The 23,083-nt window shown below is 44.2% G+C and overlaps 1 non-coding gene across 4 annotated transcripts in view; it reads right to left on the bottom strand.

Annotated features, from left to right (window-relative positions):
• Positions 1 to 5,461: 5,461 nt before the first annotated feature.
• LOC102152918 overlaps positions 5,462 to 23,083 on the bottom strand; it is a 90,187-nt gene continuing 72,565 nt past the window's right edge. For 3 of the 4 annotated variants that reach the window (XR_005355825.1, XR_005355822.1, XR_005355826.1), the window contains exon 4: positions 5,462 to 5,886. This is a non-coding gene — a transcript (translation initiation factor IF-2-like). The remainder of the gene's footprint in view (positions 5,887 to 23,083) is intronic. The other variant, XR_005355823.1, reaches the window with a different exon arrangement.

A 23,083-nucleotide genomic window follows, 5' to 3' on the forward strand; every position in this document is an offset into this window, starting at 1 on the left:
AAAAAAGTCCGTGATGAATAAACTGTCAACATGTGAAAGACAAGATCAGGATCGGCACTGTGCTGAGCCACGCAAGAGTCTGAGGCGAAAGGAGGTGTGGGTAATTAGCACCTGCCATGAGCCTGTCTGTGGTGCCCCCTTAAATCCTCTCCCCAAAGAAGCGCTTCACCTCCTCACCCAGTCCTGGCTCTGGTGGGGATGAGTGGGGCCTGGCTGAGCGCACTGGGCCCGGGAGTCTCCTCTCCCCAGCCACTCTGGGCTGATTAAGCAACTGGAGTCGTAGAGGAGCCTCTAAGTTGGAAAGCTGGAGCTGGAGCTTCTTCCCCCATTGAGCAGATTCATCTTAATTAGCCCCCTCAGATAACAGTTCTTTCTGAGGCTGAGGCAGCTGACTTATAGACACAGTCACTGTGTCTTCCTTCCCTTCGAGTTGTTTTGCCAAGTGACAAACCAGGAGACACATGTCCCCGCTAAGGGTTGGCCTGCAGAGCTGGGTTTGAGGCCGTTCTAATGAGACGGGAGACGGTGCTCCTCGTCCATGACCTGTTGATCCAGCCAGGTGGGCACCTGGTGCCGCACATGGGGGCCAGAGTCTGGGTGTGAGCTCATGTGAGTGTGGTGCTATGGGATCCCACCAGGAGGAAGAGCTGTTCCTTAGTCCCAGGCCCCCAAAGTTAGGGGCCATGAATGAAATCCCTAAAAGGAAGTCTCTTACCTTTGTCATGTGAGGAGCATTTAGTGAGCACCTACTGTGTGCCGGGGCAGTTAGTAGGTGGGAATGAGGGTTGACAGAGATGGGTCACTTGTGGCCCTGACTCTAAGGAGCTTTTTTCAAAAAATTTAAAAAAGATTTTATTTATTCGAGAGCGAGAGGGAGAGGGAGAAGCAGACTCTTTGCTGAGCAGGGAGCTAGATGCAGGGCTGGATCCCAGGACCCTGAGATCATGACCCTGGGTGAAGGCAGATGCCCAAAGGGCTGAGCCACCGAGGTGCCCCACTCTAAGGAGCTTATAACGAAAAATAAGGGTTCATGTCAGGAGTTGAGGTATGTCAGGTTACAGGGTATGAGAGAGGACAAACGAAGGGGAGTGAGAAGCCATCTCAGCTCTCCTCCTTGGCTGCTGAGTGTGTGTGTGTGTGTGTGTGTGTGTGTGTGTGTGTGTCTGCCCTGGAGGAGGCCCCGCCTCCCTGAGACCGGCACTTGTCTGCTATCTTAAGACTGACCAGCAGATGGCGGGAGTGCTACGGGAAAGTCAGGGACAGCTGGTGGGTGAGGAGGAGAGACAGACACCGAGTGCATTGGTCTCTTTGGGCCTTCACAGCAAAATACCATAGGCCAGCTGGTTTATTTATTTTATTTTATTTTTAATTAAAGATTTTATTTGTTTATTCATGAGAGACAGAGAGAGGGAGACAGAGGGAGTCTGATGCTGGACTCGATCCCAGGACCCTGGGATCAGGACCTGGGCTGAAGGCAGATGTTCCACACTGCGCCACCCAGGCGCCCCTGGCTGGCTGGTTTAAACAACAGAAATGTCTTACAATTCTGGAGGCAAGGATGTCCAGGGGTCAAAGTGCCAGCAAGGTAGGTTTCATTCTGCGTCTTCTCTTGGCTTGAGGTGGCTTCCTTCCCACCTTGTGCTCACAGGCCTTTCTTCAGTGCGTGTAGGTGTGTGGGGGGAGCATGGGGGACAGAGAGAGACAGACAGCTCTTCCTATTCCTATAAGGCAACCAGTCCTTTTGGATTAGGGCCGCATCCTCAGGACCTCATTTAACCTTAATTACCTCCTAAAGACCCTCTCCCAGAAAACAGATGCAGTCACATTGGGCTTCGACATATGAATTTCAGTGGGACACAACTGAATCCATTGGAGAGAGAGAGAGAGAGGAAGAAAGGAGGGGAGAGATAGAGAGAGGCAAAGGGTGGGGGTGAGGTGGGGTGGGGTGAGAGAAGGAGAGAAGAGCCTGTGGCACTGGGTGGAGGTCTAGATTACTGGTCCTGGGCTGGCTTTGCTGTTTACCTTATTGCAATCCTGAGCGAGTCACTCTTCCCTTTGGTTGTCCCATCCTTACCTCCAAAGGGGATCATGGTACACCCCACACCCCGTACACACTGAAATAGTGACAAGGTCACAGAGAGGAGCTCTCAAGAGCTTCTCCCCATTTCCTCACTCAGTGATACCGCAACCTATGAGATGGGCATTACATTATCTCCATCTTTCAGATGAGGAGACCAAGGGTCAGGGGGTTAAGTGGCTTGCCTAAGGTCTGAGCTGAGACTCAAACCGGGTCTTCTGACTCCATGGTCCATCCAGTAAGGTGAGAGCCTTGACAGGGGTAGAAGATACAATGCAGATGTGAAGGAAACTTGGAACTCCTTGGCACAGCCAAGGCTGACAGATTGCTCTCCCATTGGGGCCTTGTGGGGAGCCTCCTCAAAGCCCCCAAGAATGGGCAAGTTTGGTGGGGTGCACTTGTAGGGAAGACAGACACTGGAGGGAACGGCCTGGAAGCTGGCCCAGAGACCGGAGAAACACTCCCTGGACCCGAGGTAACCAAAGAAAGCTGTCCAGGAGGGGCATCTATCCTGCTTTGGTTCGCTGACAGTGAAGGCCATGCAGCTCTTAGCTTCCACTGTATGGTGTGTGCAGGGCCGTATGTAGAGGAGAGAATGTACTCCTTTTCTCTCAGAGACACACAAGGGACGCTTAAATCTAATAAGTTAATCTAGACTCCTAGAAACAAGATTAAATTTTCAAATAAAAGCAGGCTCTGACAGCTAAGGCATAAATCTTTTATTTAAAATAGAGACTAAACCCATTCAAATGCAATCAGCGATGACAGATGCAGATAGAAACAAGCTCTGATAGAGTAGACGCAGCGTGGAGTTGTTGGCTTTTGGTGACATACCACAAAGGGTGACCTTAAGGACAGTCTGCAAGCATCAGCAAATAGTGTGGCCTTTGCATCCATTTCCATGTGGTTTTTCAGCCCAAGGTGGTGCCAGGGTAGTTTCTGGGGCACATGGAAAGTTGCTGGCCTTGGAGGTCATGGTCCAGCTGCCATCACCCCAGCTGCCCCAAGAGGGCAGGGAAGAGGGTCAGCAGCATTTGGACATGTCTGGAGCATAAGCAAAGCAGCTCGAGGAGGAGAGAGTGGGGAGCTGTCAAGAGCAGGTGAGAGATGGTTGAGGCAAGAGGATAAGGGAGGTAAGAACAATGGGAGAATTTCCTGGAGCCTCCAGAACAAAGGGTAAAGAACCAAGACAGTTTTTTGCCTCAGCTGCTATGGAGGAGCATTTCTGTGTGCCAGACACTGTACATTCAGTACCCGATCTCATTTAATCCTCCTATCAGATCCTTTTACAGATAACTGGCAGATGCTCAGAGGGGTTAAGCCCATGCCTTAATTACATAGTCAGTCAGTGGCAGAGCCAGGAGTCTGCCCAAGGCATGCTGACCCCAGCCCCTTGCTCTTTCTACCTGACACTCCACAGCTCACAGATACAGAGATGCCATGGAGCCTCGCAAACATCTTGACACCTCGTTTGTTCTAATTCAGGCAAAGAACAGAGAACGATTTCTCTTAAATATTGCCCCTTTTGAAGCCTTTCCATGCTTGCTCCCAGATCCCTTCACAGCACAAACTCAAAGCTGCTACTACAAACATACATGCCTTGAGGACAAGGGGCTTCCCAAATGGCTAATCCCATGAGTCCTTTTCAGGGAAATGTTTAACAGGATGCTGCAAACATAGCAAAGCCCCATACAAGACTGCTTGTGGTAAGTCAGTCTGGGAAACGGTGCCTGCTACAACCCCTCCTGGAGAGTCACTTGACATATTAGAACATTAAAGAACATTATGACAAGTCCTGCAGAAAAGAAGTCTGTTTCACCCAGCATTCCCCCAACTTATTTGAACATGAAGATATTTTTGTTTCTCTTGCTAGACAAAAAATCACATCAACCTATCTTCCAGAGAGCCCATTTCAGGAAATACTGATCTAAGAGCATCATTTCAATTTGGCCCATAGCTTCCTGCTTCTCCAGAATAAGTACTACAGAACATGAAACTGCACCACTAAATACTTGAAACAGATGCCCAGAGAAGCCACAATTGACATTGGTGGTTCTTAAGTCCTTTTTAGGTTAAGTGTCTTTAGGTAATTTAAAGAAAGTTGTGAATTTTTTCCCTTGATTAGGAGGAGAAACACTCACATACATTATGTCCATACACACAGAATGTTGAATTCATATTTAGGAGTTCATGGGTCCTCTGTTGCCCATAAGCCTGAAGTCAGAAATCTCTGTTTTAAGTCATTATTAGCTTAAGTCCTCAGTGTTGTTGGTAATCAAGCACTAGGCCTTGGCTGGGGGCAGGGAGGGGCAAGCCTGCTGGGGGTAGGGCCACTGAGAGGGTCTGGGTGAAAGGGCCAAGTAGATTCCTGGCCTTCTGACAAAGAAAGTCTGAGAGTCACACCAGCTTCATGTGTTCAAGCATGGGGAACTCCACAGAGGGTCTGGGATGGGGTGGGTGGAAGGCATCGAGCAGCTTGGTGAGTGGAGGCCCTTATGCAGGTCTGAGGGATTGCTCCTTCCCACAGTCCTGTGGGGAGTCCCAAGCTCAGAGCTCCCACTTCTCTTGGAGCCTCCTACAACTTAGTGTATGAGAATCCTGTTGTTGATGCTTGCCTAACATCCCTTCCCTGCCCCCATTCTCTCTTCAGGAGCTACCCCTGCTGCCCACTGGTCTACGTTTGTGATATGGGTCTAACCTTACCTTCAGATTCAGGATGGTCTCATGACCCAGGCCTGGACAATCAGAGGATATTATTATTTTTTTTGTCACAGTGATTGCTTCAGGAACAGGCATGGGATCCAAACCAGGACAATTAGTGCCAAAGGGATAAATTATGGGACTTTTACTGAGAGAGTAGTTCTCATGGGGCTGTTCATAAAAACATATGCCTGGAGCTGCTAATGGCTACCTTGACCCATGACAGGAGATGGCCCAAAACTGGATCCTTTACTGAGGAGATCAGGTGATAGATGGAGAGCGGGATTGACCCGATGAGACTCTTCATGTCTATATCCATCTATGCCCCAAAGTAGTCCCACCACTGGCACAGTCTCATGAACTAATACATTTCCTTTGGTGCTTAAGACCATGTGAATTGGACTTCTGTCACTTGCAACTGAGTCTTAATTCCCTTATGTTAAAAACACATTCCCAAGTTCACTGATTTAGAATTCCCTGGTAGTTGAATTAGAATCTCCAGGAATATGGAGGCGATAGATAAATGATAGATAGATAGATTGATCTTTCTGGAGAATCTAATGTTCTAACAACTCTAGCTTTTGATAATCTCAATTATCAATTACCACGGAAGGATGCAAGATGCTCATTTAGGGAATCTAAAATTACCCACACATGCATCCAGTAAAAGCCCAGTAGTCAAAATATTTTATAAAATTGGTCCTCAGTTTATTCCCATTCTCAAGCTCTTGCATGGGGCTAAAAATCACGTAATTGTGACAATTTCTCAGCTTTGTACAAGATTGGGAGACTGCTCTGTGTTCCTCAAAGCTTGTTTATCTTCCTGTACCAACAGCTAGACTATACTTCCCAGACCCTTTCTGGTAGGTGTAGCCATGAGCTGGGTTCTAACCAATAGAATGTGAGCAGAAGGGATGTGTGCCACTTCCAGACTTGGCTTATAAAAATCTTCTTGGATATTCTTCATGATTTTTACTCTTCTAGATTGATGCAGATAAACATGAGGATCTTCAAAGCCATGATGTAAGGTGGCAGAGTCACAAGGAGCAAGGATCCTGGGTACCAGAATCACTCTTGGAGGCGAGCTTCATGACAATCAGGAATCCCTGCTTGGGGCACACACAAATGAGAATTAAGGGTCTGTTATGTTAAATCACTGGAATTTGAGGGGTTGTTACAGTTGTTTTTTTTTAACAGTGAATTTTTATGAATTTCAGATAACTTTTCCATTCATTGATTCACCTTTGCTTTATAAAAACTCTGGGTGGCAGTCTGGGAATGGCATTTTACAGATGAAAATGCTTTTCCTAGCTTAACTAGTTGGCGGAAGGTTAGAAATCGGTTCCAAAAAGAGCAGTTTGATATGAATGTGAAAGGATTATGATGATGGGCCCTTCCTTGGCCCTGACCCAATCCTATTAGTTCAGGTATTTCTGTAGTTTTAGCTCTTCTCTGGGATTCAATACCCACCTTCCCACCCACTCTGCCCCCATCCCTTCCCCAGTGAAGACTCTAGGGACTCTGCCTCTGTCCACGGTGCTGAATCTAGTGGGATTTACAGAGCGGAGTAGTGGAAATGATCCTGGACTCAAACATTAGACCTGGATTTTACTTCTAAACATATATTCCCTTGGAAAGTCTTTAAACCTCTCCAATGATAATTTTCTTACCTGTAAAATGGGAAATTATACTTTCCCCATGAGATTGTTGTGGACATTAAATAATGCAGAAAAACTATTAGTGTAATAGGTGTGGGTTTTTTTTTTTTTTACATCCCCTTTCCCCCCTTAAAAAAAAATCCAACCTTTTCTTTCCCCTCTCTACCAAAAGTAGCAGCTAAAGAGGACAATTTCATACTTTTGTGTAATATTGACTTCAAGAGCCAGTTATTCACCGAAGTTTGAGTGAATTAAGAGAAACAAACAGATTCTAGAGATATTAACTCTAATTACTATAGCTGCTACTGGCTATATGGGGTTACAGAATATTCTAAAAGTTTAAAGGAAATTTGAAGCTTGAATAAAAGTCTGTGGTTTTTTGCTCTCCCCCTTAGCTTCTTCATTTACAAAATGGTTGGTAGTGGGGTGGTACCTTGGTGGTTTCCAACCTCGTAGAACAAGGGTATCTTTTAGTATTCTCAACACTCATTGATCCCTATCTTGGTAATCATTTTGTCAACTAAATACACTGCACTTATTAAGGAATAACAAATTCATTTCCCCAATTTTATTAATAAAAGACATTTAGAAGTGATTGTGCAATAAAAACAGTATTAAGCTTCCCGGTTTAATGAGGTGGCTGATGCTTTAGTTAGTCCTGTGTGGCCTCATTATCGGCTAATGTGTGGATTCCCTTAGGTTTTCTGAATTTTTGCCAAGAATTCACAGAACCCGGTGCTACTTCTGTGAACCTCAGAGCAGGAGTCATTGTTTTCAATAGACTCTCAGGATCCTTCTAGCTCTGACCTGATTCTGTTGAGCTCTGAAGTACCAAGAAGGGAGGAGTAGAGCAGGCACAGAAGAGGAGAAAGGAGATGCAGTTGTTGTGGGCCAGCGACATTTACCTTGGGGATTGGAACCATCGAGATATCCCCTGGTGTTTGGTTTAATCCACACCTGGAAGATGAAATTCATAACCCCCTCAACTCCCTCCACTGTGAATATAGTGAGAGGCATTCTGAATGTGTGTGTGTGTAGGTGTGTGTGTGTGTGTGTGTGTGTGAGAGAGAGAGAGAGAGAGAGACAGAGACAGAGAGAGAAATTAACTAAAAGGTTGGTTTACTAATGAAAAACATGCCTGCCAAGGGAAATAATTAGTTGGTCTCATTTCTGTCAACACCTTCTCTCCCTATTGCACATGACATGGGAAACTAATTTGAAACCAGACAAATGCTTGGTGGGCACAAAACTAGAGTTAAATTCATTGGATAGTTTTAATGACGTGGTCTCCAAACTATGATGGCTGTTGGGATATAACTTCCTGGAGGTTTTATTCAGGGCCTTTCAGGAATGATGACCCCACTCTGTCCCAGATAATGCTGGAAGCAATCCACTAACACTTTACCTTTGGGCTCTGCGCTGACTTGCACCTGTTAGCATGGGACCCGCCTGAGACACTCAAGCTGCTGCCTCTCTTAACTGCTTCAGGGTTTAGTGGCAGTTGAGAATCTGTTCTCTCAGCATGGTACAAACCTTGGGGTGGCCCTCTAGCATTGGTACAGTGGGAGGAACAAGCCCCTTCCTCGTGCTGATGGACTCCTTTTGGAATATCTTATTGGTTGTTTATAGCCTCAGTGGTGCCATCCTCAAGTTAAAATGACAGTCAGGATTTGAATTAATATCATTGAGTCCAGGGCCCATTCTCTGCAGTCAGCCCAACCCTATACTGCTTCTCTAAGGTGTCTTGACTTTAAACTCTGGAGGCAGAGTGCCTCCTAGCCCACTCTGTACAGAAAGCTAAGCCAGAGGGCCCAGGGCGCTGGAGCAGATGGAGCTGTCCCCCCAGATGGGCTGACTCTGACCCCAGCTCTACAGGCCTCAGCACGGGGGATGATTTACTCTCCTCCTGAGGTCTCAGTGCTCAGCCTTCCCCCTGGTTTATGAGCTGAGTAGGTGAAGGGCATGTTTGACCTTTTCAGTTACTTCTCTCTGCTCATCACTGTAGCTGCCACAGAGAAATGAACTTCCTTTGCGTTTTTCCCACTGCCAAAAACCATGGCAGCCACTGCTGAGGATGAGATGTGTGGCTTGTTGTAAGCCTGGGAACTCAGTCTTCCAACAGCCTGATGGCCACGACAGCAGCCCACGTACCAAACAGAGGTCTGGGAAGACCTCCCTGGGCCTGGCACTGAGGTTTCCCTAGGAGGGTAGAGGCCGATGGGGTCACACGAAGTCCACAGCAGCCAATTAACTTTACATCTGCCTTCAGACCCCACTCTCCTCCACACGCCCTGCCGCTGGTCTTCCTGCCAACTCCAAGAGCAGACATATCTCTCCCCACCTCTGTGAGCCCCCCCCCCCACCCCCCCCGCCCCGACTCCGCTCAAGCCTCTCAGCTCAGGATGAACTGCTCTGGCCTTGGTGCTGCTCTTCACTTTGTGTGTTGTGTTGCTCCCTCCTTTACTTTCCATCTGGGGCTCTGTATATTTGCTGGCTTTCTCTCCCCCCTCCCCCCTCCCCCCTCCCCCCCTTTTTTTAGAAAAACAAAGTGCCATGTTTGGAATCTTGAGAAATAGAACCCCCTCATCTTTTTGCATTGCTGGGTACATTTCTGGTTTCTACCCAAATGATCTGCTAAGGTGAGAATGTTATTTTATCTGAGTAGGAGTATGTCACCATCACCCGGAAATAAAGGTGCCGGCACCCAGAATAAAACCCCAGCTCCTCATGATCTGGCTATGCTCATCCTGACCTCACCTCCCATTTCTGCCCATTACTAAGCCCTAGCCACACAAACCTTGATTCTGGTCTTCAGGTGGGCCAAGCTCCCTTCTGCTCAGGGCCTTTGCACCCACCCTCCTTTCTGCCTCGGGCACACTTCCCTGCATCTCTCCAGCTGGCTCCTTCCCAGCCAGACCAATATGGGTCTCATTTTGGCCTCTCCTGATCTCTCCATCTTGCTCCTTACTCCCCATTACCTCTCTTTTGTAATAGCTCTCTCTGATGTATTTTCCCTGCTGCACTTATCAATTTCAGAAATCATTGTTTTTTTGTTTTTTTTTTATTAAAAAAATTTTAAGGCAGTCCCGGCGGCCCAGCGGTTTAGCGCCACCTTCGGCCCAGGGCGTGATCCTGGAGACCTGGGATGGAGTCACATGTTAGGCTCCCTGCATGGAGCCTGCTTCTCCCTCTGCCTGTGTCTCCACCTCTCTCTCTCTCTGTGTCTCTTATGAATAGATAAATAAAATCTTAAAGAAAAAATTGTTAAGTTTTTATTTTAGTTGGTTAGTATATAGAGTTATATTAGTTTTAGGCGTACAACATAGTAATTCAACACTTCCATACATCATCCCATGCTCATCACAAGTGCACTCCTTAATCCCCAACACCTGTTTCATCCATTCCCCCCCCACCTCCCCTCTGGTAACCAGCAGTTTGTTCTCTAGAGTTAAGAGTTGTTTTTTTTCTCTTTCTCACCCTCTCTTATTTTTTCCCTCTGCTTGTTTGTTTCTTAAATTTCACATGCGAGTGAAATCATATGGTATTTGTCTTTCTCTGGCTGATTTACCTTGCTTAGCATTATACTCTAGTTCCATCTGTTGTTGTAAGTGGCAAGATTTTATTCTTTTGATGGGTGAGTAATATTCCATTGCATGTATACATCTTCTTTATCCAGTCATCAATCGATGGACACTGGGGCTGTTTCCATATCTTGGCTATTGAAGATAACGCTGCTATAAACATAGGAGGGCATTATCCCTTTGAATTAATGTTTTGTATTCTTTTGGTAAACACCCAATAGTTCATCTCTGGATCATAGGGTAGCTCTCTTCTTTTTACTTTTTGAGGAACCTCCATACTGTTTTCTCACGTGGCTGCACCAGTTTGCATTCCCATCAACAGTGCACATGGGTTCCCTTCTCCCCACATCCTCGCCAACACCTTCATTTCTTGTGTTGTTGATTTTAGCCATTACGACAGGTGTGAGGTGATATCTCCTTGTAGTTTTGATTTGCATTTCCCTGATAATAAGTGATAAGGGGCATTTTTTTATGAGTCTGTTAACTCTGCTTTGGAGAAATGTCTGTTCATGTCTTCTGCCCATTTTGTAACTGGATTATTTGTTTTTTGAATGTTGAGATTTAGAAATTCTTTACATATTTTGGATATTAACCCTTGACTGAATATGTCATTTGCAAATATTATTTCCTATTCTGTAGGTTGCCCTTTAGATTTGTTGATTGTTTCCTTCACTGTGTAGAGCTTTTTATTTTATTTATTTATTTTAAATAAATAATTTATTTTTGCTTTTGTTTCCTTTGCCTCAGGAGACATTTCTAGAAAGAAGTTGCTATGGCCAATGTCAAAGAAGTTCCTGCCTATCTTCTCTTTTAGGATTCTTATGGCTTCAGATCTCACATTTAGGTCTTTAATAGATTTTGAATTTATTTTTGCATGTGGTGTAAGAAAGTGGTCCAGGTTCATTATTCTGAAGGCTGTTGTCCAGTTTTCCCAACACCATTTGTTGAAGAGACTGTCTTGTTCCCATTGGATATTGCTTCCTGCTTTGTCAAAGGTTAATTGACCATATAATTGTGGGTTTATTTCTGGATTTTATATTTTGTTCTGTTGATCTGTGTATCTATTTTTGTCTACTATGGTTTTGTAATATAACCTGAAGTCCAGAATTGTGATGCCTCCAGCTTTGCTTTTTTCTCAAGATTGCTTTGGCTATTTGGGGTCATTTGTGGTTCTATGCAAATTTTAGGATTGTTTGTTCCAGGTCCTGTGAAAAATACGGAGGTATTTTTGGTATTTGGATGGGGTTATTAAATGTATATATAGATTGCTTTGGGGGTAGTATAGGTATTTTAATGATATTTGTTCTTCCAATCCATGAGCATGGAATGTCTTTCTATTTCTTTCTGTTATCTTCAATTTCTTTCATCAATGTTTTATAGTCTTCAGAGTACAGATATTTCACCTCTTTCATTAGGTTTATTCCTATGTATCTTACTGTTTTTGGTACAGTTGTAAATAGGATTGTTTTCTTAATTCCTCTTTCTGTTGCTTCATTATTGGTATATAGAAATGCAACAGATTTCTGTATGTTGATTTTGTATCCTGTGACTTTACTGAATTTATCAGTTCTAGCTGTTTTTTGGTGGGGTCCTTCAGGTTTTCTACATAGAGTATCATGTCATCTACAGATAGTGAAAGTCTTACTTCTTCCTTGCCAATTTGGATGCCTTTTATTTCTTTTTGTTGTTTGGCTGCTGTGGCTAGGACTTCTAGTACTGTGCTAAATAACAGTGGTGAGAGTGGACATCCTGTCTTGTTCCTGACCATAGAGGAAAAGCTCTCAGTCTTTCCCCATTGAGGATGATATTAGCTGTAAGTTTTTTGTATATGGTCTTTATCATGTTGAGGTAAGTTTCCCCTAAACCTACTTTATTGAGGGTTTTTATCATGAATGGATGTTGTACTTTGTCAAATGCTCTTTCTGCATCTATTGAAATGATCATATGGTTCTTATCCTTTCTCTTATTGATGTGATGTATCACGTTGATTGATTTGCAAATAATGAACCGCCCTTGAAACTCAGGAATAAATCTTTCTTGATTGTGGTGAATTTTTGCATCTATGTTCATCAGGGTTATTGGCTTGTAGTTCTCTTAGCAGAGTCTTTATCTGGTTTTAGTATCAGCGTAATGCTAACCCCATAGAATGAATTTGGAAGTTTTCATTGCTTTTCTATTTTTTGGAATAGTTTGAGAAGAATAGGTATTAATTCTTTAAGTGTTTGGTAGAATTTGCCTGTGAAGCCATCTGGTCCTGGACTTTTGTTTGTTGGGAGTTTTTTTGAATACTGATTCAATTTCTTCACTGGTTATCAGTCTGTTCAAATTTTCTAATTCTTCCTGTTTCAGTTTTGGTAGTTTACATATTTCTAGGAATTTACCCATTTCTTCCAGGCTGTTGAATTTGTTGGCATATAGTTTTCCATAATATTCTCTTATAATTGGGGCACCTGAGTGGCTCAGTTGGTGCAGCATCTGCCTTTGGCTCAGGTCATGATACCAGGGTCCTGGGCTCAAGCCCTGCATCAGGCTCCCTGCTCAATGGGCGCCTGCTTCTCCCTCTCTCTCTCTCAAATCAATAAATAATATTCTCTTATTATTGTTTTGGTAGTGTTTGTTGTTACTTCTCCTCTCCTATTTGTGATTTTCTTTGAGTCCTTTCTCTTTTTTCCTAATAAGTCTGGCTAGAGGTTTATCAGTTTTATTAATTTTTTTTTCAAAGAATCACCTCCTGTTTTCGTTGGTCTGTTCTATTATTTTTCATTTCTATATCCTTTATTTATGCTCTAATCTTTATTACTTGCTTCCTTCTGCTGGCTTTAGGTTTGTTTGTTCTTTTTCTAGCTCTCTTCAGTGTAAGATTGTTTATTCACAATTTCTCTTGCTTCTTGTGGAAGGCTTGTAATACTATATACTTTCCTCTTAGGACCGCTTTTGCTGCACCCCAGAGGTTTTGGGCTGTTGTGTTTTCATTTTCATTTGTTTCCATGTACTTTTTTATTTCTTCTTTTATTTCCTGATTGACCCTCATTGTTTAGTAACATAGTATTTAACCTCATGTATTTGTGGTCTTCCCAGGTTTTTTCTAGTGTTTGACTTCTAGTTTCATAGAGACATGATCAGAAAATGTGCATGGCATGACTTTGTTGTTCTGGAATCTGATGAGGCTTGTTCTGTGGGCTAATATGTGATCTATTCTGGACAGTGTTCCATAAGCATTTGAGAATAAAGTGTATTCTGCTGTTTTAGGATGGAATGTTCTGATGTCTTAAATCTACCTGTTCCAGTATTTCATTCAAAGCCACTGTTTCTTTGTTGATTTTCTATTTAGATGGTCTGTCTGTTGATGTAAGTGGGGTGTTAAAGTCCCCTACTATCATTGTACTGTTCCCAGTTCCTTTATGTTTTATGTATTTGGGTGCGTCCTATGTTGGGTGCATAAATATCAGTTGTTACATCTTCTTTTTTGGATCGTCCCCTTTATGATTATATAGAGTCCTTCTTTGTCTCTTGTTACAGTCTTTGTTTTAAAGTCTATTTTATCTTTAATTTAATATCTTTATTTATTTATAAGCACTGCTACTCTGGCTTCCTTTTGACATCCATTTACGTGACAGATGTTTCTCCATCCCCTCACTTTCAATCATTAGGTGTCTTTAGGTCTAAAATGAGTCTCTTGTGAAGCAATTTGGGCATTTGGGAGGACATTCATCATTTTATTTTCTCTTAGAGAAGAGTTGGTGTGTGATGCTGCAGTTCCTACAAGTGGCCACATGAGGGCAACTGCAGGAAAGCCACAGGTGGCCACAGTCCCAGGCAGTGAGATGAGTGAGGATTGGCCTCTGTAGTGCCTGGGGCACTCTCTTTCCTGCAGGGCCTGAGGGCCAACAGGGCTGGGACTTGGATGGTGACAGCTGACCAAGTAGGATGGAGGGAAATAAATAGGTAAATAACTGGTGTGGCAGTAGAGGTGTGTACCTGCTGGATTTCAGCACTGAGTATATCTTGTTCTTCTCAGCCTCTTCACACTGTCTAGGGACCACTAAACCAGTGGAAGTTCATTAAACATATCAATCACAATATTGATGGACATTGGAAAATAATCTACTTTCGTGCCTGATTGATACTGATAAGATTTCACCCCAGAACAAATTAGCAAAAGCTTCCCTAGATTCTACAGAGTATCATGGGCATTGATTCTCTGCTAGAGGCTCCTGGAAGTTGAATCAACATCTGCCTGAGGTTTGCGGGGTGAGGGGTTCTCAGCATGCAGATACATGGTGATTCTGCTGTACAATTTTGGAAGCCCATACAGAGTGATAAATTCACTTGTGTTTTGCTTGAGCCATTTACTACTTATCATTAAATTAATGTCCACATTAAAAAATAATGAGACAAATAAATAAATAAATAAATGAGTCTCTTGTAGGCAGCATATGCAAGTGTGTTTTTTTTTCTTGTTTTGTTTTGTTTGTTTTAGAGAAAGAGAGAGAGCATAAGTGGGGTGGGGAGGGGCTGAGGGAGAGGGAGAGGAAGAGACAATCTTAAGCAGGTTCCATGCCCAACACAGAGCCTGGCCGTGGGGCTTGATCTCACAAGACTGAGATCATGATCTGAGCTGAAATCAAGAATCAGACCCTTAACCAACTAAGTCACCCAGGTGCCCTGAGTCTTGTTTTTTTTTAATACATTCTGTGACCTTATGTCTTTTGATAGGAGCATTTAGTTCATTTATATTCAAAGTAATTCTTGATAGATATGTATTTATTGCCATCTTATTACTTGTTTTGTGGTTGTTTCTGAAGACTTCTTTTGATCCTTTCTGGTCTCTCTTTCATGTTTTGCTGACAGAAATCATCCTTTTTTTTTTTTTTTTTTTTTTTAATTAGTGTCAAGGTGCCTGGATGGCTCATTTGGTTGGGTGTCTGACTCTTGATCTCAGTTCAGGTTGTGGGATCGAGCCCCCTGTTGGGCTCATCACTCAGTGCAGAGTCTGCTTGAGATTCTCTCTCTCCCTCTGCTTTATTTTTCTTTCTTTCTTTCTTTCTTTCTTTCTTTCTTTCTTTCTTTCTTTCTTTCTTTCTTTCTTTCTTTTTCTTTCTTCTTTCTTTCTTTCTTTCTTTCTTTCTTTCTTTCTTTCTTTCTTTCTTCTCTTTCTCTCTCTAAAATAAATAAATCTTTAAAAAATTGGTGTCGCTTTATTGTCTGTCTACACCATAGGTCATAAGCTCCGCATGAATTGAGGTCTTGCCTATCTTGCTGGATGCTGTAACCTCATTACCTAAAAGAGTACTGGGCTCACAAGGAGCACTTACTTCACATTTGCTGAATGAATAATGATGAGTGGGCACATACAAAGTACTTACATGTGAATGTCTGTCTTTCCCGTTTGGGGAATCTCTACCCCAGCACCCAGTGTCTTGCCTTTAGCATGGAATACACATGCAAGGCATGGAATACAAATGCAATGAATCAAAGGACCCCTCACTCACTAGATTATCTGCCTCTTAAGGGGACAGACCAAGTTGTGTGTGTCTCTGGCTCTCTGACATCTTAAAGAACAACCATGCAAAGCGCCTGCTGAATTGAACAGATTCCTTTCAAAGTGTTGTGTTGACAATGTGGGTAATTGAAGAAGAGGGCCTGTCTGGTCCTTCAAATGTGACTTGGTGGAAAACCTAACACCTGGAGTTCTTGCTCTCAGCTGTGGGTTCCGGATCATGTGAGTGCAAAGGGCATATGTCACACAGTAGATGTGTTGATGAAAAATGGGGAGAATCTGCCTGAGATGCTAAGTGTCAGAGGAGCGGCGCAATATCCTTCTGACACTTGAAAATTGCAAATTTGAAAGGTTCCTTCTCACTTGTCAGCTGTCCAGGCCTTCCCTGCATAGACAGATTCCATGCCTCGCCCTCCCAGCTAGATTTCCCACTGCTTGAGAGCCAGCCAGCCAGTATCTCTGAGATCCACCATGGGCACAGCAACTCAGGTGTCCTAGGCCCTCGGGTTTCAGGGCTCTTGAGGGAGCAGAGGCCATAGACAGCAAGGGGACAGAGTTCCTGCCTCTGTTCCTTACCTCGGACCAGCTGCCAAGGTTGGCCCTCCATCCTGGAATATTCCTCAACTCAATGACAGCCACATGTAGAATCAATACCAGTGCAAGAGGGAGGGAAGGGAAGCAAAAGGAAGTTAACAGACCATTGCTCATCTTATTTCATAGATGGGGAAACTGAGACCACACCGCAAGGAGCAGATAGATGCAGGGACTAAACTCATAAAAACCAGCAGGGACTCGTTCAGTGACAAGTGATTCTAAAAAGGGAATATATTGGCTCAAGCACTGATAAGATGTGGGCTAGAAGTTGCTTCAGGTGTGGCTGGATCCAGGGGCTGTTTGTCTCTGCTTATTCTTCACATGAGCTCTCCCCAGGGGGCAGCTGTTGAGGGCAAGGTGGTCTGTGGGTACCTCAGAATCACCCCTTTCATTGTCTTAACATTCTCTTCACTCCATCTAGCCACCCACTTTTCTCTGTGTTTTTAAAAAATAAGCCAGGGATATTCCTGTCTTGGGAAGTGTGCTCTACTCCAGTGCCTGGAAATCCTTACCTCCCCTGCATTCTCATTTGCTGGCCTCCTACAAGACTCTGCTGGAATCTACCTTATCATGCAGGCTGAACCTGACCACCTGATCTAGAAACAGAATCTGTGTCCCCAGCATTCCAGTTCTTACTTTGCTCTTCCACCTTATCAATCATTGCCTTCTAATTTACTCTACATACTATTTACTATCTTTACTGCCCTACAGCCCACTAGAATGGTGTTTATTTTATTCACTTATTGGAGAGAGTGTGCATATGCATGCACGTGTGCGAGAGTCAGAGAAAGAGAATATGTGTGGGGAGGGGCAGAGGCAGAGGGAGAAGCAGACTCCTTGCTGAGCAGGGACTCCAACATGGGGCTTGATCCCAGGACCCTGGGATCATGACCTGAGCTGAAGGCAGGGACTTAAAACTGACTGAGCCACCCAGGCACCCCTAGAATGTCTGTTTTATTCACTGGTGTATCCTAAGAACCCAGTAGAATCCTATCACATAGTAGTTGCTCAATTTATTGGATGAACGCATGAAGCAGAAGGAAATTAATTCAACATCCAGACATTAGAAATACAGCAGTGATCGGATGCCTGGGTGGCTCAGTGGTTGAGCATCTGCCTTTGGCTCAGGGTGTGATCCTGAGGTCCAGGGACTGAGTCCTACATGGGGCTCCCTGCAGGGAGCCTGCTTCTCCCTCTGCTTAGTCTCTGCCTCTCTGTGTGTCTCTTATGAATAAATAAATAAAATCTTTAAAAAAAATACAGCAGTAAAAAAAAAATACAGCAGTGAATAAAACAAAAAACCCTCTGTCCCTTTGGATCTCACTTTCTGGTGTGGAAGGCAGACAATAAACGAGATTTTTCAGAAGTACTAAATATATGGAGTTTCAGGTGATGATTAAGTGCCAGGCAGGAAAACACAGCAGATACAGTCAAGATGAGCCCTAGTATCTGTCACATGCTGAGAACCTAACAGAGATGGAGATGATTCTTGTTTCTTCTGCTGTTTTAATTTTACTCTTTTTGAAACTGAGAGAAGACAAGCACACTGCTAATGACAGTAATAAAGCTTCTCCCAGACTTATTTACAGGTTGTGCTTGCTTTTATTTTCCTTCCTTTCTCAATTTGGGAGCAGGCATGGGCAGCCCCCTGCCAGTCCACATTCCCCTGACATTTCCCACTCACATGATATAAATGAAGAAATATGCAGACTGGCTAGGAGTTGGTGGTGTTTGAAAACCCCTCTTGGAGTCTGCTGCATGGAGAAGCAGCAACCCAAACCAATAAACAGGTATTGACTTGCATTGGCATTAATGTCTTTTTGTATCGACAGCAGCATTTTATCAAAACTTGCCAGGGGGGAACATCCATCTTCATATTGACTTAAAATAGAAGATATTACAGGGTGGGTGTTTTATCTACACAGCACAGACCTCTGAATACAAATATAGATGTTTAATCAATATTCCATCATCAAATCATGATCTAGCTCTCAATGTTTTGCAAAAGAACCTCAAGATGAATATTAAAGCACAGTAATAATTTTGAAATGCAGCATTTTTTCCACTTTATTTTATTTTAAAGATTTTATTTATTTATTCATTAGAGACACACAGAGAGAGGCAGAGACATAGGCAGAGGGAGAAGACGGTTCCCTGCATCAGGAGCCCAATGCAGGACTCGATCCCAGGACCCCGGGATCACGCCCTGAGCCAAAGGCAGACGCTCAACCACTGAGCCACACAGGCATCCCCAATTTTTTCCATGTTAATAAGATTTGGGGAGTCCCATTGGCCATCCTGTGTGGGCCGCAGAAAAAGACACCCCCCCTCATAGGAGGGATGGTGGGGGGAGGATTTGCAGACCAGAAGGCAGCTTCAGCTTTGCTATTTGTTTGAGAATCAATTGTGGAAGCACCCATAGCCTGTTCATTCTTCTACACTGTGGCCCACATTTAGATCCTCTTTGATCCCTCTATCATTTCTGTTTCCTTCTGGTAGTGTCACTATACTTTTGCCTCCAGTGGTCAGCAGGTGCCACTCTTGGGTTCCTAGAACCATTATAAGAGCTGAGAGCTGGGAGGAGGCTTGGTGTTTATATTCTCCTGGGATGACCCTCAGCCAGAGATGGAGGAGTGGGATTAGGAAGACCAGCCCCCTTGCTGAAGGTGGAACAACTCAGGAGGAGGGGCTTACACTCCAGAGTTATCTGGGGATCAGGTGAAAGTTGCCTCCAGGGGGCTTTGGTTAAGCTTCCTCACTGTGCTTGGCTTTCCCCTTTTCTCACTTCCTTTTATTAGCCCCCTGGGAGCATTTCCATAACATAGCAGTTTCACAGGAAGCCTGTCTCCAAGGTCTGCCTCTGGGGAATCTGACTTTAGACATACCATTCATTCCACAAGTATTTATTGAGCATCTACTATGTATCAGTCACCAGGGTCAGAGCTAGAGACAAAGCAGCGAAGTCCATGTCTCCAGTGCTTTCCATGGGCCATAAAAAAAAAAAAAAGGAACATTAAACAATAACTTTTGATCTACCCTGGATGGGAAGTCTGAGGCCTCCAGGACTGGGTGATAGAGCAGCTCACTCAGGTTTCTGCCTCTCCGCTCAGCTGGTGTGGCGTTGGCTTCACCCTCTGCTGGGAGCAAGTGGCTGCAGCAGTTCTAATCATCACATCTGAACATAACAACATCCAGAGGAAGAAGAGAAGCCATTCTTCTGTGGCTTTAAAGCAAGGACACTCTCCCTAGAAGTTTCTAGCCCCCTGGAGGAACTATCTGGCCCAAAGTGATTCATATACTCTTTCTTAAGCCCATCACTGTCAAGGGGGTGAAAGTACCATCAGGACAATCTGGTCCACCCTGGGACGTGGGGGTCAGGGTGGTTTCTCCTGAGGCTCAAGGGGATGCTTGAGGGGGTGACCATTGAAAGCAATTGGGGTTCTGTTAGGAAGGAGGAAGGAACGGGGAACTGCCTACTGCTTCCTCCATCACACTGCTCTCCTGGTTTCCTTCCCAGCACCTCTGAGTGCCAGCCAACATTCTCTGATCTGTTTACGTGATTCGGTCTGTGGTTTTTACCACCTGGTGACTCCCTGAGGACAGCAACCTGTCTGTCCCACTCAACACTGTGTCCCTATGAATAGTACAATGCCACACATGTAATTGAGCTCAATAAATATTTGATAAATAGGCGAATGGTAATAGGGAGGGGGATGGACAAATGGATGGGCAAACAGGTGCGGATTCATGAGAAGACACGAAAGGAAGGATAGGGAAGGCGGTGTCTTGTGACAGTGGCAGGGGCAAGGGGACTTCCCTCTCCTTGACGATGGAGCCTAAGGATGAAGCAGGAGGAGATTCCTTCCTGAAGGAGCAGCTTTGGGTGAGAAAGACCATGGCTCTGATAGTGACCCATGGAATGACTTCAGGTGTTGACCCCTCTGGGTCTCCCTTCTTTCTCAAGAGATACGGAGGGATATGAACACTTTGCTGAACATCTATTATGTGGAGATGCTAGGGCTGCACTCAGGAAAAATAGGGTGTTAGGCAAGCATTTATGGGGATCTAGGGTGGAGTTCAGGGCCCAGGTCTCAGGCTGAGGTGTAAAGGATGGGGGCAAAGCAGCAGACAACAAGGCAGTCAGACAACAAGGCAGGTTGAGTGGCCCTGAGGTGGGGCCCCGGCTCGTTTGAGGAAAACAGGTTAGCATAGCAGAACTTGGGGTGGGGTTGGGGAGTGTGGTGTGAGAGGTGGCAGTGAGGTCAGTGGGCGCTGGTCGGGGAAGGGTGGCATGGGCCAGAGCATGGACTATACACCTCATTCCAGGGTCATCGAACATCACTGATAAGGTTCGCCTGTTTAATGCAGGAGGCAAGAACGGAGGGCAGAGGGCCATCTAGGACCAGGTGAGGGGCTGTTGCCATGTCCCAGTGAGAGTGGAGGAGGCCAGGTCTGGTACATGACAGTGGCAAAGCACAGAAAGAGGCTGATCCTTGAAATGTTTGAGAGGAAGGTCTGGCAGCCCAGAGTCTGAAATCCTGCCCTGGTGGGGCTTCAGGATATTTGTTCTCACCTGCTTATCGAGTAGCATAAAGCAGGCCACCAAGGAGGATAAAATCCAGGGGTTTCCAGAGGGAAGCTTTCTTTCACCCTGTGCCAGGGTATGAAGGCGAGAATCAAGCATAATGCAGTTAAGAACTACTATGCAATCAATCACGCTAGCTTAAATTAAATGCAAGGTCCAAATACGTTGCCTAGCATTCTTCTACATCAAAGAGAGGCCAAGGAGGAAAATCCAGCATATCTAGAGTATCACTATTTGAAGCAGGAGAATAGGAGCCTCGTTATTTATGGTGGATAGCAAGTTGGTAGGGAAAAAATAAGGGAAGTGTTGAGGGACATAAGTTCTGGAAAACTTAACACTCTGGCCAAAATGTCACAGAAAGTATGTGGAACTTGGAGTTGGAAGACCTGCCTTGGAATCCCAGTCATGCTACTTACTAGCTGTGTGACCTGGGGTGGGTCACTTGGCTTCTCTGATTCTTCTGTTCCTCATCTATACGGCCAGGATGATAACAAATGCTTCAGAAGGTGACTGTGGTATGAAATGAAAAAACATAGGTGAGAGTGCTTTGTTAAGAAAGAGCTCAAATGTCAGGAATTGTCAAGAAAGGATTTTAAAGAAGATTTTATTTATTTATTTGACAGAAAGAGAGAGAGAGAGAGAGAGAGAGAGAGAGAGAGAGAACAAACAAGCAGGAATGGCAGAGGGAGAGGGAGAAGCAGACTCTGCCAAGCAGGGAGCCTGATGTGGGGCTTGATCCCATGATCTTGGGATCATGCATGACCTGAGCCAAAGGCAGATACTTAACCAACTGAGCCACCCAGGTGCCCCTCAAGAAAGTATTTTTAAACGAATTTTTAAAAAAAAATTGGGTGATATTATTGAATTACTGTTAATTTGAGGGTATTAGGTAAAAGAATGTCTTTATCTTTGGGAGATGCATGCTGAAGTGTTAAGGAGTGAAATGTCAAGATGTCTAAAACATTCAAAAGGTTCAGCAAAACCCAAGATTGTATAGCTCCGTGAATTATCTACTATGGTGTTTCTATACACAACTGACCCTTGAACAACTCAGAGGTTACAGTACTAATCCCTGTGCAGTTGAAAATCCACATGTAACTTTTGACTCTCCCCAAAACTTAACCACTAGTAGCCTACTGTTAGCTGGAAGCCTTACTGATGACATAAACTGTCAGTTAATGCATATTTTGTAGTTAAACATTATACTGTGTTCCTACAATAAAATAAGCTAGAGAGGAGATGTTATTAAGAAAATTATAAGGAAGAGAAAATACATTTAGAGTACTGTACTATATTTATTGAAAAAAAATACACATATAAGTAGACCTGTGTAATTTAAACCTGTGCTGTTCAAGGGTTAACTGTATATCTATTTATTTCTCTGTATTGAGAGACATAAAGAAAACGTGACAAAATATTAACCACTTGGGACTGAAGAATGTGTTTTATTGAAGAATGTGTTTTATTAACTTATTTAACTTTTCAGTCGATTTAAAACTTTCAAAATAAAAGGTAGAAGGAAAATATCCATTCCAGGTGGACTGTAGATCTAAGTAGGGAGAGTGAAACAGGACCTCAGAAGATAACAAGAGGTAGTACCTTCCTGATCTTGTCCTTTAGTAGAGAAACACAGACCCTGCCAAACTCTGGTTTGGCAGGGTCATAGCAGAGGGAAGAAATATGTCAACTTCTCTCCTACTCCTTCTCATCTCCTCCTGGGCCTCCCCTGGGCTGAACCCCATCAAAAGCCAAAGGGCAAAGTCTGGTGGTGAATCTGTAGATACCGACCTCCAAGAGCATGGAGTAAGGGGCAGGGCAGAAAAGGGCAGAGGATGAATCCAAAGGGGCAACTGGAGAATAACCAGTACCCTCCTTTTGCTGGCAGGCAGAAGCCAAAAATGCCAGATATTACTTGTCCTCAATCTTCCTTAAAACAAAGTAATGGAAAAATGATACCTGGCTAACCCTTTACCTATAGAGTCTGTGCCTGGTTCTGGCAGATATTTTCCTTTTTGATTGGAGAATGATGTGTGAGGAAAAGCCAATCCCTCCATCCCTGATTTTGGACATTTTTGTGTGAGGACGTGATGTTAGAAGCCATGCAACCACCATGAAGGACAGAAGGCCAAGAGGATGGCAGAGAGCCCTTTATAATTCTGCACCCAATTTAAACATGTGTGTGTTTGGGGGTAGGGGGGCAGCTCCCCCACCAATAAGTAGTCCTCCAATACCAGCTGGCGTCCTACAAGTATTCAACTCAGTTCTTACACATCTACCTGGAGATAGCATCTGATCCCACAGGTTAGGGGCTCAGTTTCCCAAGACTGCCCCTTCCCCTCCCCCACTTCGGATGCCAATTGCATGTTCACGTTGTCACCTGTGCTTGTG

The sequence above is a fragment of the Canis lupus genome, chromosome 2, assembly GCF_011100685.1.
Source record: "Canis lupus familiaris isolate Mischka breed German Shepherd chromosome 2, alternate assembly UU_Cfam_GSD_1.0, whole genome shotgun sequence".
Classification (NCBI taxonomy): domain Eukaryota; kingdom Metazoa; phylum Chordata; class Mammalia; order Carnivora; family Canidae; genus Canis; species Canis lupus.